The sequence below is a fragment of the Anser anser genome (genome assembly GCF_964211835.1).
Source record: "Anser anser genome assembly, chromosome: 1".
Taxonomy (NCBI): domain Eukaryota; kingdom Metazoa; phylum Chordata; class Aves; order Anseriformes; family Anatidae; genus Anser; species Anser anser.
This window is the reverse complement of record NC_139720.1, coordinates 86,195,063-86,210,825: the sequence shown is the minus strand read 5'-3', so window position 1 is coordinate 86,210,825 and position 15,763 is coordinate 86,195,063. Positions and strand designations below refer to the sequence as shown.

At 37.1% G+C, this 15,763-nt stretch overlaps 1 long non-coding RNA gene across 1 annotated transcript in view; it reads right to left on the bottom strand.

The window, feature by feature from the left end:
• Window positions 1–537: 537 nt before the first annotated feature.
• LOC310879899 overlaps window positions 538–15,763 on the bottom strand; it is a 66,988-nt gene continuing 51,762 nt past the window's right edge. The window contains exon 3 of the long non-coding RNA XR_014571222.1: window positions 538–4,387. This is a non-coding gene — a long non-coding RNA (uncharacterized lncRNA). The remainder of the gene's footprint in view (window positions 4,388–15,763) is intronic.

Genomic DNA, 15,763 nt, shown 5'->3' with positions numbered 1-15,763 from the left:
GTCAGATGTGCTTGATAATTTTTCAGTAATGACAAGACAGGAATATAACTTTGACAATATTTATCCTCTTTCTATCTTTTATCTTTTTATTTATTTATTGATGTACAATATGATGGGTAAGCAACAGAGGAGAAATGGCATTTTCGCTCTACTGAGTTTTTAAAAGAATCTGCAAAATGTTCAGGTTTCAACACGTTAGCTCCTGTGGGGGACCCCATCTGGAATCCCTCATGTTTATAGCAATCATAGAAATCTCTGTGAGTCTCACTTGCTGAATAATTTCCATATCCCTTTTCATTTAAAGCTTTTTTTTTTTTTTAAACAGACTCAAATTAAAAAAGAAATCAGCTGATTAGAATTCTAGATATTTTTCACTAGCTCCACTACACATGAAAAAAAAAGAGCAACACAAAATAGCAGTTAAAAGATACTCCATATATCTGATGAAAGACTTAGCATTGTGTTCAGAATTTGTGAACAGAATAATCATTGCAACTAGATTACAAACAAACTGGACTTCACAAATATCCAAAGATGATGACAATGCAAAAATTTTTCTGAATATCATATAAACCCTCTTAACAAACATCTCTAAAAGAGAAGGAAGAGGCCAAAATATTTAAACAGTGCATTTAGAGATATTCTAAGACATCCTTCAAAGACGCTGAGCCCTACTCATGGAAATACCACACCAACAACAACAAAAAAATCCAAATGACAAATAATACAAAAATGTAATAAAAACTAATAAATCCTTCCTCTAACATATTAGGCGCAAGAAGCCAACAAAAAGCCTGTATGGCCAATTAATGATAAGGTTATAAAAAGTGCCCCCAGAGAAAAATGCAAGTACAGCAGAGAGATTTTATTATTATTATTTTTTTAACACCACTGTTCACTATGGAAAGAACTGGAGAGACTCCCATGAGTCTTTCTCATGGGAGAAATCTTTCTGCCTAGGAGACTTGTCAGAGGAGTCAGAGGATCCTTCCAAAATTGAAATCATTATCAAAAAAATATTGACACAAATGGACAAAATGAAGAGTAGGAGCTCAACAGGACCAGATGGTGCCCACCCAGGAGTTCCAAGGGAGCTCGAGGATGAAGGAGACAAACAATGATGTATAAATTCCTGCCTAAACTGAGCTGGTATCCAAAAATAAAAAATGTGGTGTCATTAAAATAAAATAAAAATGACAAAATAAAGGTAGGAAAGGATTCCTAAGGGGTTAGATGCAAAGCCTGATTCTTATTCCAGGCCAGTTAGTAAAAACCTTAATAAAAGACAGATTGAATGAAAACTAGGATAAGTGTGATCTATTGGAAAAAGAAAATGTGGCTGTTCAAAGGGAAGTGTAGCCTTGAAAATCTATTGGAGTTCTGGGTGTTGGATTTCAACAAGAAACTAGATACAGATCATCAGCTTGGTATAATCTACTTGGCCTCCACAAAGGTTTCAAAAAATTCTTTCACTAAAAGCTTTGTAAGAACTAGACTACCATACTCAAGAGAAAAAAAGCACACACACACACACACACAGAGGCTAGATAATTCGCTAAATTATGGGGAAAAGAAGGTAGGTATAATATGACCAGGTCTCAAGCAGTGAAAGAAAATAATCAGCAGAGTATCACTGGGACCCCTGCTGGTCTATATAGTCATAAATATAACCTCACAAAAGGGGTGAGCTGGCAAAGTTCGCTGAAAACACTGAGTTATTAAAGTAGGAAGGACAAGAGTCATGAAAAATTGCAGAAAGATCTTATGAAACTAAGAGCCTGAGTAATAAAATGTCAGATGTTCAATATAGGTAAAAATACAGTTAGTCAGATGGAAGAAACAATCTCAATTCCACTTTTAAAGTCATGGCTGCTGAACTGAGCATTACAGCTTCAGAGCATGATCTTTGGATTATGATCTACAGTTCCATGAATATGGTCGCTCGGTACTCAGTAGTAGTTGAAAAGGACTAAGTATATGTTAGAAACTATTGAAAAATTAATGGAGAATAAATTGGAAAACTTCATTATGGCATTATATAAATCCCTGGTACACCCATATCTTAAATGTTATTTCTTAATCTCAGAAGGAATAGAGTAGCATAAAATATGCACAGAGAAAATGAGAAGGAAACCAAAGGTGTAGGGCAGCTTTTGTACAAGAATCAACAAAGCTAACAATATCTGACATACAAAAGAAGCAACTGAGGGAAGAAATGAGAAAATTACAAAATCATAACTGTGGTATGAAAAATGCAGTTAGGGATGACCTGCTTAATTTCTCTTCTACAGTAGCAGAACTAGGGGACATTAAATTAAGATAGCAGGAGGCAGGCTCCACTCAAAAAAAGGAACTGATTCTCTATCTGGGACACCCATGATGCTGTGGGATGCAGAATCTTACCTGGGCTCAAGTGGAGACAGAATAATACAAGATATCTTCTAAGACCTTGTTAGGTCTTGGATAACCTAAGCAAAGGGAAGTTAGGCTCAGTATATAAAAGTCCCTGAGATGAAAACAGTCAGATAATGGTAAAAATGTAGAAGGGAAGCATTCTATATGCTTACTCTAGTTTTACTCCTTCCTAAACATTCATGTGCAGATTTTGTAGGAGTCAGAATACAGCATCAGATAGATCTTTGGTCTGACCCACTGTGATCATCTTTGTGTGTTTATAGCTTTAAGACATAAGGCAAGTGCCACCTGCAACACATTAATATTTTCCCCTAAAGATCAAATATATCACTGATGAACACAAAGTTATTTGTAACTGCCTCTTACGTTCTTGGTACTGCGGTCTGTCTCATGTCCAGTGTTCAACCACATAGAGCACTGGACTCACCTGCTGTGATTAAGTTGATAATTCACTACCTTTTTGTCACATTTAGACCAGCAACTTTAATGACAGATCTTTGCATTTTTTTCCTAGCAGCAGGAGAAAATATAATCTTAATCTATTATTTTTGCATGGAACATGTCAGAACATTTTCCTTTGTTTTTGTTATATACTGCAATGGCCATTTAGTACACAACAAAAAGAAAATACTAGAGACTATGGCTGAACTAGTTTCAAAAACAGTTGGACAAATAAAATATTTATATTGAATAGATTTCACATTGCAGAGCCTGGGATTTGGCAACAGACATTACAAATCATGAGCAATATAGAGGATACAGAATTTAATTAACATAGCTAAAGATGGAAAAGAAAGCACACTGATATATGTAATATGGCTCTCAGCTTCAATATTCAGCAATAAAATAACAAGCCAATGCTTCTAAACCAATCTGAAATGAGTAAAAAACAGAAGCAACATAGTTGGAAGGTTATATTTCAAAATGTAATTAGTGTCAGAATATTTCAGAACTTCTAAAAGCAAATAAGTCACCAAGTTCAATACAAAGGGAAGCACACATGACAAAGAAGTAATTTACAGAAGGAAACATACCTCATTATTTTTATTATTTAAATCTAATCATCATCGGATTAATTTAGAGAAAATGAAATGAAGGTAAAATACTACATCTTCATATTGAAAAAATAATTGGCGTCAAAGAAATTTTAATTTATTGGAAACAATCCCTTCTGTGCAATTAGAGAGAGAAAAAAACTATTATGTATATTAAATAGCATCTTTCGCTGTAAAATATAGCTCTCCAAAGATTAGCCATGATTTAAATTAGTGGCCAAAGAACATAATTTTCTATGTTCTATCTTCATGAAATTAAAGAAGACTCTGAAAAAGGCCTATGTGAGTACATTCAACAAGAAAACCCAACAGTAATTTATTTATAACTGCACATTAAGAGACCACTTGGACAAAGCTTCAGCATTTTGCACACCAAGATGTAACGTATTTTCAAAAAAAATAAAGTGCATGTTCCAACACAACTGCCGGGGGGATACTCACTTTATATCAGAATCCAAATATTTCCACAATGCTCCCACAAAGTCATAATGCTAAGCACTGCCAACATGTCATCTATATGACTGAGCAAGAGTACCACCTCCCTTTGGCTGTGATGTACAAAGCGGCCACACTACCAAGCTTATGCAGGCATCCAAACATGAAAACAGAGCACTGACACTTGCACACATGGCAATTTTCAGTGCTCCAAACTAACCTCCTCTGCAAAAATTTCAAAAACACTTCAAAAAAGTTGTTCAGAGATAGGAATGTTACTAACAGTTTTCTCTCAACTGCTACAGGTTGAATAGTCTGAAATAGAGAGAGGGAAATGTGCAGATACTCTGTGGCTGGTTCACAGGAAATTTTCTGTTTTCCTCTGAAACATGTCTGGTGATAGGAAGAGAGATCAAGAGACTTCCTTTCTTTCCAGCGAGGCAGGAAATGTGCCATTCTTGCATTGTCTTCTAGCTGTTTTCCTGCAACCAGGATGTACAGAAAAACGTTAATGTGTAAGTGTGAAAATAACAATATAAGCTTTGTATTGTTTTGCCCCTTCCAAATTCAGGCTCAGCTGGAGTTCTGTGCACAGTCAGACCAGTTGTTGTTTTATCCAAACCAGTTCATCCATCCCTAATCAAGATGCTAGCAACCAGCTGTGTTGATCCTCTTGTATTCAGCGCACAGCCTTTCTGTGCTTTGCAGAAAAAAGATCTCACTTTAGACTATGCTCAGTCAAGAGTGTTTTTTCCATCAACAATCCACAGATGCAAGCTCTCCGGCTTTAGCTTTGCTCAGTATGAAAGCTAATTGCATAGCCCTTGGATGACCATTTAGACCTGCATCTCTTAACCTTTGCACTGCTGAGATTAAGCACTGTATTCAGCACTACAGTACAGAGCAGGGGCAAACTCACCTAATTACCCCTCTACACTTCTTCCTATAATGACATTTTTCAATGCACTGCTCCCACCTCAGCTCTCAGTCTCCAGTCTTCCCGCTAACTATTCTCCCCTACCTCCCCAAGATGAAGAAGGTATCTCTTACCAGTTCAAAGGTGTCATTGCATACTCCTTACATCCCTCTCTTCCTAAACCCTTGGGTGGCTTTCCATACCAGCTCCTGTCACAAGGTTTCAGTTACATTATCTAAAGAAAAGGCATTAGCAGCTAGGAAGATATATATGTCTATACGTCCAGCTATGTGATTATTTAAAGAGGTTCAGCATGCACAGCAGAAACACAGATCATGACAGGGCTGGCTGACAGCCATGCACCACAACATGTTCCAGGGTCCTAGTGATTTTGCTGTGCAGACATGATGTGCCTACCACGTACACATATCTGTATGTCCCTACTGTTAATCAGGATGCAAAAGGCAGACACGATTATGAAAACATTCCTCCTCTTCACCCTTCATCTAGGCATAGCTGAGGAGTCTAGATTTAACGGACTACCTGGAGTCATCTAACAGATTAAATTCCATCATGGATTATAAATCCCTTTGATGGGGGTATCAGGTTTTGCCTTGCTTTTGTGGGCATGCAGTCCTCTGAAGAAAAGGAAGATAAGTAGTTTTTAAACAACTACTAAAAGGATCCTTTTCAAGTTGGTGTCAGCAGGTATGACAACAAAAGGTGACTGTGCCCTTATCACCCTTTCAGTTACAAAATCAGGGGAAAAGGTTCACTATAAGGTCTTTGAAAGGAACAATGCCACATAAGTAAAAAAAAAAAAGTTTTTCATAGTTTTGTTGTAAAATTTGCTAAGTTCTAAGAAAGAATGTTTTTTTTTTTTTTAAGAAAATTCAACAAACAAAATGGTAACCAAAAAAGGAAATGTAGGATTTGTATGACATATATATATATACACTGCACGTGAGAATCTAAATAACAGACTCAGTTCATCGCTGTCTTTCATTTTAATATTAACAAAATAAGTTATCAGATAACCCTGGCCCATGGAATTTTCTGATGAAGAACCTTCTCACAGATCTCACAGCATGGTAGGCTTTTTTTTTTTTTTTTTAATGAAATCCTGTGACAGTGTCAGCACAATGATGTATTACGTTAATGCAGTAAAGGTGGAAAGAGTGAGAAACCAGGCAACCACAAAGCTGACTTGGGGCTATAGACCCTTAGGCCCTCCAAAAGGGATAGGCTTTTTTTTTTTTTTTCCCTCTTTTCTTTCTGCAGCATAACCTAGTGTAGTCCTACAGTTGGGTTTGATGTATGTGAACTTCATTTACATGTTTCAAGCATCCACAGCCCTTGAACAAGGGCTGCATCACATGCAGAATGGACAACTTCCACAAGGGTATGTTGGGGTATCCCCCAAGAAGGGGAAGCCCTTCTTGGAGCTTGGGCTCCTCCAGCAATTACACTGTAGTACACTGTAGTAAGGAATCATATCTCGTAAACTTCAGCCCCAAGTAACTGACGTGGTCCAGTTGTGACAGTGTTTGTTTTCTCCACCATAATTTTTCAGACAGTGTCATACCCTATTTACTCATATTGTGGTAGCTTTTGAAAGACCTAACTTTAACAGTGTAAAATTGTCTTGGAACAGTAAAATATCAATTATTCAAGTAGTATATGTGGACGTGGTTTTGTAATAAAATGTACAAACATGTCCATTAAAATATTGACTCAATTTAAGTTTTAAATATTTAAAACAGTAGGTATACCACAAATATGTACTTATGAGCAGAAAGATGCAATTCAGCCCCAACCCATCCAAAATTAACATTATTAATTCCTTAGAACTTAGAATTGCCGTTTAACTAGTCACTTGATACCTATGTTTTGGGAATAGTTTTATTCCCATTTTTTTCTTTATTCTAAACTCTGATATCTCAGTCAGTTTAGCACTACACCAGTAGGTGGAGTAATGGTTAAGCAAATACCTGCTTCAGCTATTTGTATTTTTTGAACAGCTATTTTTAATATCTTTTGCCAAGATTTGCATAAACCAGAGTTTGATATGCCAGAAACACCTATACATATACATACGTTCACACACTTAAAAACACAGACATTAAAAGCTCATATTTAACACCTGAGACATGAAGTCCCTTTCTATCATTCTGTACAGTTCTCTTCAATTTCTACATACTAGTTACATACAGAATTATACATTATACATACAGAATTTTTAAATTGTGATAGTAGCCTGAAACCCTACATTCCCATCCATTTAAAAAGAACTGATCAATGCCTGAAGGGAAGTAAAGACTCTCTGGCAAGTTCCGCTTTGGTATTAAGGTCAGTTGAGATTTGAGAGACAGCTTTGGTTAATAGTGTCATGCCCCTGCCAACCTGCAGTTGTGTAGCATGCCCAAAGCCTTCAGTATATTGGATAGGAGCTGCATTAGCGAGACCTTTATCCTGTGTCAGGGTGGAGGGTGGCTGTTGTGAATGGATGCACTCATGTAAAGAGAAACTTTCTACGAATGCGGCAGTTACTTTTCCTCCTCTCTATTGCTGTCTGGACTCCAGATAGCACTAGCACCTTCAAAGTCATTCAGGCAGGCAACAAAACACAACCCCAACAAATGCATAACAGCCCAACATCACCACAGCAGCTTTGTCTCCAAAGGAAGCAATTCAAAATCCAAATTTAAGTCATTCCCATATGTGCTATCAAAATACAGAAACTTTATAAAATGAAGCAGATATGCACTGAAAGGAATATCGTTTGGGCTACAGCCTGTCATCTTTGTTCAGGCAAAATTCCTACCCAAGTCGCTAGCACTGTGTGTGTTTTGTTTTTTTCTTTTTCCTGATATAACAAACAGGCACAAACTATAGTCACTATAAGAAGAAGTCATTATAAGAAGAAAAATGATCAGTTATTAACGGATTTATTGACTCCGCATTTAGATCAGGAGTGCAGTACATTTCTGTATAGATATCTCAGACTGATGCCTGAAGCATAATGAAGATAATATTTTTCCTAATCAGTATAAATTTTGTAAGTAAGATGGCTGAAACTGAGCTTTGCTTGTGTGCAAAAAAAAAAGTCATGTTATCACCATCTTTCTTTAGCAATAAGATATGCAAGAAAAGCCATACAGGCAGGAGCTTCAGTTTGCTCCAAGTGATCATATTAAGTTGCCAACACCAACACAAAGAGGAAAAAGAGTGGACAAGGCCTCCTCTATTAAATTAATGTAGGTCTCATGAACTGTAAATATCAGTCTCAGTATATGCACTACTGAGTACGGTAAGATTATTTCCCAAATCACTATTTGTTCTAAGGAGCTATGTAGACATTAACAACATTGAAGAAACTCCTCTCAACCAAATCCAAAATTTTAAGGAAACATTCATATACACCTGAAAATACTGAATCTGTACTACCTTCTTAGGGTTGTTCAAACTCAATTATTTTACTATGATTTTATTTGTGAATTACTTCTGATTCATTTGCTTTTTTTGTCCTTACAATATGCAGTATGTTCAGTAAATCAAAAATATCTACAATTTTTCCTCTGACAATACAAACATTGCAGTATGATCATCATCTACCTCCCTATTATTCTCTAGGAGAAAGGGGGGAAGCACAGAATAACAGATATTTCAAACTAACCACATATTTTCTGTCAGACAAAATATAGTCATATCCCTGAAAACAAACATAACCTCACCTTATACCAGAAAGAGTGAGCAAAAATGAATATAAAATATACCACAATCATTCAATAAAAAGAGCTGTGAGATTAACCGAGTCATGAATTAGCTTGATCTCAAGAGATCATGCTCATAATATCTGGCATGTTTTGACACACATGAAAAGGGTAAATGAGTTTTAAAGCCGAGAAAGAAAGGAACATTTTACCGAGCTGTTGCCTAATTAGGGCCGTATTCTTTGAGTTGTTATGCACCTTCTGAAACCCTTGCAGCCTCATCACCCATTCTTCATTTCAGGAGGACTCATGGGCAGGGTGCAACTTTCACAAGCCGTGAGGGAGCTTGCAGCAACAGCCCCATTTGATAATTGACTATACAGAATGCGAGGGCCCCCATAAAAGCTAAGAGAGCACAGGCAGGTGGAAGGCTGCAAAAGCAGGCTGCAGCAGAAGTAACCTTGTTGCACACGGTAGATAAGCCCTTTTTCTCAACCAGCAAAAAACACATCCTTGTCCAGACACCCCCTGCACTTCTCCTCACTGGTTAGTATGTTGGTTTTTTATTTCTCCTTGCTTCAATCCAATAAAAGGTATGACTGTCTGAGGGTTAAAAAAAAAAACACTTTTTTAAAGCAGCTGAGTGCATGAAATTCAGTTAATATCCAAGCCTTTTTCTTTTTTTTTTTTTTTTTTAAAAAAAAAGGGAGGTGAGGGAGCAAACTGGTATCTCACACCCACACACTTCTGTTGCTCCGCATCTCACACATCTGGCTGAAAAGGACCTACTACCTGAACTTCAGACTTGTCTTTCCCTAAGGAGACAAAAATTACTTTCTTCTTGAGTCTTGGATTTCTTATTCAGGACCAAAACTGTTTCTGTAGAGGCTTCCTTCCTTAGGAGGATTTTAGATGGAACAGAAATTCCCCCATTTTTTTTAAATGATTGCTTGCTGTTTTACAACAGTTACAGAACAAAAGCTTTCACAGATTGTTTGGGACAAGGGCATTCACCCTTCAGTTCGGTCTTCATTCTTGTCACAAGGAATCCCACCTACGGAAAAAAAATCCTGTAATATTCATAGAATCAACTCCACAGATTAGAAAAAGACAACGATAAAGCAGATCAATTTTGCACTTGTTCTGACAGTGACTAAACAGTTTTCAGATTAAGTGTTAGCTTGTCATTCACAGTTATCTGTGGTATAGGGTTGGGAAGTCTGACATGAAGGGTTAGTGGATGATTTAGTGTATGAATTTGCCCCTTTTGATATGCTTCCTGAGGTTTCTGAGTGTAGATAGCCCTCTTAGAATAAATCTTAGCTGATGCTGCCTAACAAGTCCCTTCCACTGCTGTTAGTTGTGTAAAACTGCATCCTATTTCTCTGTGCTATGGCTTGTAGCATTTTAAACATTACTCCGTGGGCTCAGAGCCATGGAGAAGAGAGAGTTTGGAAAGCAAAAGCAAAAAGGGAAGTGGGTCTTTGTTAGTTAGATTTGCTATAGGGCAGAAAACAAGGGCAAGTCTGGAGAATCTTGACAGAAAATGAGAGAAGAAAAAGTAAAGTGGTGGCAGAAGGGCATGAATAGAAATCAGAGCACTTCTGAGAACTTTAACATACTACAGGTGAAATCCAATATTTAGCTGAAATATTTTGTTTTCTTAAGAGAACTATAAAACCAAACAGATATCTGCATACATTTCTTAGGTTTATAGACTAATTCAGGTTGGAAGTGACCTTGGGAGGTCATCTACTCCAACCTCCTGCTCAGAGCAGGATCAGCACTGAATCCAGACTAGAAGTATCTGTTCTCTATATACGTTTATGAACAGTCATGTAATGAATACTGTATCATCAATCAAGTGCCCTAGACTGAGGGGAAAAAGAAAACATTACCTACTAAAATAGCTTGACATCCAAAAGGCAAAGAATATATCCAGCAGTAACTAACATAGGTATTAATTACACTATCACTTCAAAGCACAGCTTTCACATGTTTGCAGCAGCCTTGTTACAGCTTTGCCTTATCTGCATTAGCACTAAATCTCAAGTAACATGCAGGAAAATGAACTACGGTAATGCTTCAGTGGTAGGGGGAGTCAGAGAAAACCTAAAGCATGATGTGAAGAAAATGTCTTTAGAGAGTCTTCCTACATCTTCCATACAGAAGTACAAAACATGCTATAGCAAGAAATAAGATCCCCACAGAGTTCATGTAGATGAGAGTTCTAAAAATGTGTGCTAGGTACCAGAGGATTTGTTCATTATTAAACTTGTATTGTGTTTACCTGTGCAGTGCAAGATTGAAGACGACTTAATTGCATACTATGTCCTTGCCCTCTGACCTTCCTGTTAATTACATTTTGCTATAGTAAGAATTAGATGCACCATTTTCTCTTATTTCCCTAGGACTAAGACAGTTATTAATTCCTAATAAGCTTGCTTTTTCCATCTGCAGAAGGCTATATTTTCTTTTCATTGCATGCACAGTACTCCCAGAAGCTTTTAATTTGCATATATTGAAGATTACTTCACACATTTAACAATTCCAAAGTAAACTTGCTTAGAGCCACTGTGTGGCTGTGCTCTGAGGTTTAATCTTTGCTTGGTCTGTAATCATAACACCCACAGAAGTTACCAAGATGAGGAGGATATCTACAGATAGATAGATGTGCATGTGTATGAGGAACATGGCGGTCTGGTAGCTTCATTGAGGTTCATTCTTCAAAGTAGTAAATAAAAAGACCAGTTTTGAATACACTTCCTACTCCCTCTTCTATGGAGCTGTTCTTGTTATGTCACATGGCTTAGCTTTCAGAAAGACGAGGTTCTTTACTGAATCAGTGGAGTTTTTTTTTTTTTTAAATCTTTGGGAACAATTCTTTTTATTTCAGATGGTATATTAATTGAAATTATATTCTACTCCCACCCTCACCTAGTAGCTTAATAGTCATCACATTGCACAAATTATTTTTAATACCTTGAAAAATTCATCAAGTGAATAAAAGATCCTGACATAAGTCATAAGACTTTTTTCCTCAAATATGTAGTTAATAAAAAAGACTCTAGAATATTAAGGTCTACTTTTTAAGCCACCTTTCTTCCTATTTTAAAGAAAGGCCTTTCTGCTTATTTTCACCAAATTTAGACGCTAAGCTCTGACCCAAGATAATCATTAAACCAGAGGATTTTAACATGCATGAGAAGGAGACTTTCAGAACCAGAGTTGATTTCTCTTTTAAGTTACTGAGAACAGAAGGCAGTAGTTAAGCCTCTTCTCAGATTTCAAGTAGGGTAAAGGCTACCATTTAAGAGGACATCTATCCTCTTAGAAGGAGAAGGTATTGCCTGTGGTGGCAGAGGAAGCATTGTGCCCTGCTGGTGCATGCAAGAGTGCTGGAAGGGCTAAAAACCCATTGATGCCACAAACACAGCTCTATTTCTCTGGACTGTCAAGCATGAAGAACATAACCTGTCTTCCTCCAAGTTCGTAGCAGATCTCCAATGCTGGGATATACAGCTAGCTTTGTGCCCACGTGTTCCATCTCCTTACCATAATGAGCCAGAATCATCAGGCTCCTCTGTTGACAAGACAACTTTCTCACTCCTCTTTCAACTTCTCCCACTTTCCTATTCTAAAGTCATGGAAATCGAAGGAATTGATTAGCACGATAGCTTACAGTTTTGCTATCCAGCGGAAGACTGTAAGAACATGGATTTAAGGTTAGGGATAATTTCTCTTTTGTGGTTATACTTGCAAACAGTAACAAGTAAAAGATCCACTTGTTCTCCTACAAACATTTTCTCCAAGCCTTTCCCAGCACAGAAAGTCACTTTAACACAGTTTCCAGCTCTCCAGTTTTGCATGGAAAATAGCTTGTGGTCAGACAGATCATTATGCTGCGCATGCTAATTGGGAAGGAGTCAGTAGACACCTGAGATTATTTTGTTGGACAGGAAACAACCAGAGTGATCAGGGTGTGCTCCAACACAGCACACCGGCATAACCTTGGAGAAGGCTTTCTGTAAACAGCTAAACAGAAAAAGACCAGGAATGTGCCTCATCCAGGTCCCCCATGCACCTGCGGCCCCCTGGCTCTGGAGAGGCCTTTTTGTTAGGGCCCCTGCTCTGAGCTGGGCCTGACCAGATACTGCAATGCCTAGGGCCTATGACAGTGCCTGGGGATGGCTGGGCTGTGGCCGTCACCTGTCACCATCCCCAGCCTGGCCCACCTCGCTGGGGACTCCAGGACAGAGCTGATCATTAGGGAGGCTCCACACTGCCCTGCAGCCCAAGGATTTCTGTCACCCCCATCCCCATGGCCCCACTGTGGTGCTTCTAGCAGTCACGATCCATGCACTGTTCAAACTCACCATATCTCAAAGCCATTTACAAAATTAACAGCATCTTGAATTTAAGCCAGGTCCACACTTGGCAGACTTGTAATAGGTAATTCCCCCCCCCCCCCCTTTTTTTTAAAAAGAAAAAAGTTGTTTCCCTTTACAGCTAAATCTGGTTTTACACACAGTGTAAATATCTAAACCTGCATTCACTTATTTGCAAGGTATTATCTACTTATCTCACATTTCCAGTGATGACTACAATGTTCAGAAATCAATGGAATTCTCCACAGATGAACATAAATAGGTCATTAAGAAAAATAACATCAAAAGTAATCAAGGTGCTCTGGATTTACCATTTCTACTGGACTGGTGTGTAAAGTTATCCTTTCCAAGAAGTCATGGGCAAATACAACAGAAAACAGCTCATTCTCCTCAAAACAATGTGCTCTCAGCACATGCTGGACTTGAACTCTATTGGGATTGAACATATGTTTAAGTGCTGTTTTATGTAAACTGGCACCCTTGGTAGCTCTCAAAGTTTCACGTATATGTAAATTCTCTGCCTGTATAGAGCAGAAGTGGTTGGAAGACTAAAACCAAAAAAAATCTGATTTTTCTCTTTTTGTATTTAACAGCAGAAAAACCCAAACTCCATTTAAATATAACCAAATCTTTAATCAACAATCATTTAGTTGGCTGATTTTGACATTGCTATGAAAATATTTCTAAAACTCATTTTAGTAAAGAATCATCCATATTGAAGATTATTTTTCCAACTTCTTTAAATGACCCTATCTTACCATAAAAGATTGATTAACCAAAACCCAGTCTGGTAAGATCCCAGATATAGACCAGCAATGTTCCAAGTTCCTGTAGGAGAGTTAATGCCTGATTCCAACTAGCAGCAAAAATAAATTATTAGCAAGTGTTGGCAGTGAAAAGTTTTTAGATGCATAGGAAGAGATGATACAAGAAGTAATAATTCCCCAGTTTTTTTTTTGTTTTTTTTTTTTGTTTTTTTTTTTTTACAGAGGTTACTGAGTAAAATAAACTCTAATAAAGGACTCATTTTCTTCACTGAAAACTGTTTTCCAGAAAGTTTCAAAGGATGTATAGTTTTTCATTTAAATCTATGGCTTGACAATAAATAGAAAAATCATTCTACAAGGCATTTTAAAATACCTGACAGACGTACAAGGATTTTTAGCCCTATTTGACTGCTGTATGCATTTTCCACATTGTAGAGGAATTCCACATATAACAACCTGATGTGAAAGGATCTTGAGAATTAATTAAATCCTTGGCCTTTCTACTAAGACTGCCAGTTACTGTCTGATGTACTAATCATATTCTTATATGCAATTGAAGGACTTCACTATTGTTTTCTACTAAAACAAATTTATGCATAGTTAATCAAACCAGGTAAATTATGAGCAAATTGTTTAGTTTATGCTGCCATTGACAGTGATCTCTGAAAGCTTAGATTCAACAAATTCTGAATCTGAGACGTTTCATCACTGACAATCAAGATGAAGCTAGCAGTTCAAATAGGCAAGATAATAAAGTTTGGTATTTGGTACATCAGCATAGCAATTAATGAACAAACAAACATACCATACCATTATCATCTATTCCCTCTGGGCTCTTTCTTTTAGTATGGGATTGTCTTTTCGGAATTCATTTATGGGTGGTATAATCAACTTTACAGCTGGAGGCCTCTACACCATTTTAAGAATTGCATAATGTAACCAAAATTGTCTTTACCTTTGGCATTCACTGCACACAGTCTTAAATCTAAACAGGGTTGTTAAAGATTAAATGGAAAACAAATGGTCTTTTAAAGCCAGATAAGCTAAATTATTACAAATTATACATGTCCCAGTTCAAAATCATTAATGGCTCTCAGAGTAAGAGATTAAAAGACAAAAATAACCTAATTAGAAAGGATTTACAGTGGGGAGTTGAATTATTTGCACTCAGAGCACGACAGGATTGGATCTGAAGCACAAGACATTTAATACATTGGCAATAATGATGATAAGCAGAAATGTTAACTAGTATAGCTCTGCCATAAACCAGTCACATTTGTGTGAAAAATTGAAGAAAACAACTCAGATACAGTATCTTGTTATCTGAAAATGTATCCCACTTGGCATTATCTGAACAAAAGGATTGGTTAATTATGAGCTTTTAGATATTGCTTTCAAGGTACCTGTAACATATAAAACAGTGAATTTCAACAGCAATTCAAAACTAAAGCATGTATACTTATAAACAACCCTCACATTACATTTGTGGAGGGAATACAGCATACAAGGTAGCTGTACTACTGGGGTTGGATGGTTTCTTAGCCATCAGCAGGGAAGCTGCAAAATAATTTAAACTGAACTGAGCACTCAAGGGTAAATTCAGTTTTCACTTACCCATGTGTAATGCCAGTGATTTACATTCAAGAAACTGTGGGTAGAATTTGGTCTCAAGAAAACAGCTTGTGTTAGTGCCATAACCTCTGTTTTACAGGGAGTAAAACATTTGGCCCAGAGGAGAAATACACCTCTTGTAAGCCAGGTAAGCAAATGGGTACAAACCTGCTCAAAAAATTACCAGCATAAATCAGAAGTTATTTCATTTCTATTTAAAGGAAACTAACACCGTATGAAATAGCAGACTCATTGGTTCTGATGCTGGTCTTACAGAGGGATTTTTGGATTGCATGAGTGACCCATGTCTGTCTGCTTCATTCAAATTCGATTTGCAATTTACTTATTAGATGCTCATAGTTGGAATCTAAAGAATTTATTGCCATAGATTGCTGTAAAGATGAAATTCTCTAGTAATTTGCTTCACCCAAGCATATAAGCTGTAAGGAAATATTGCATTTAA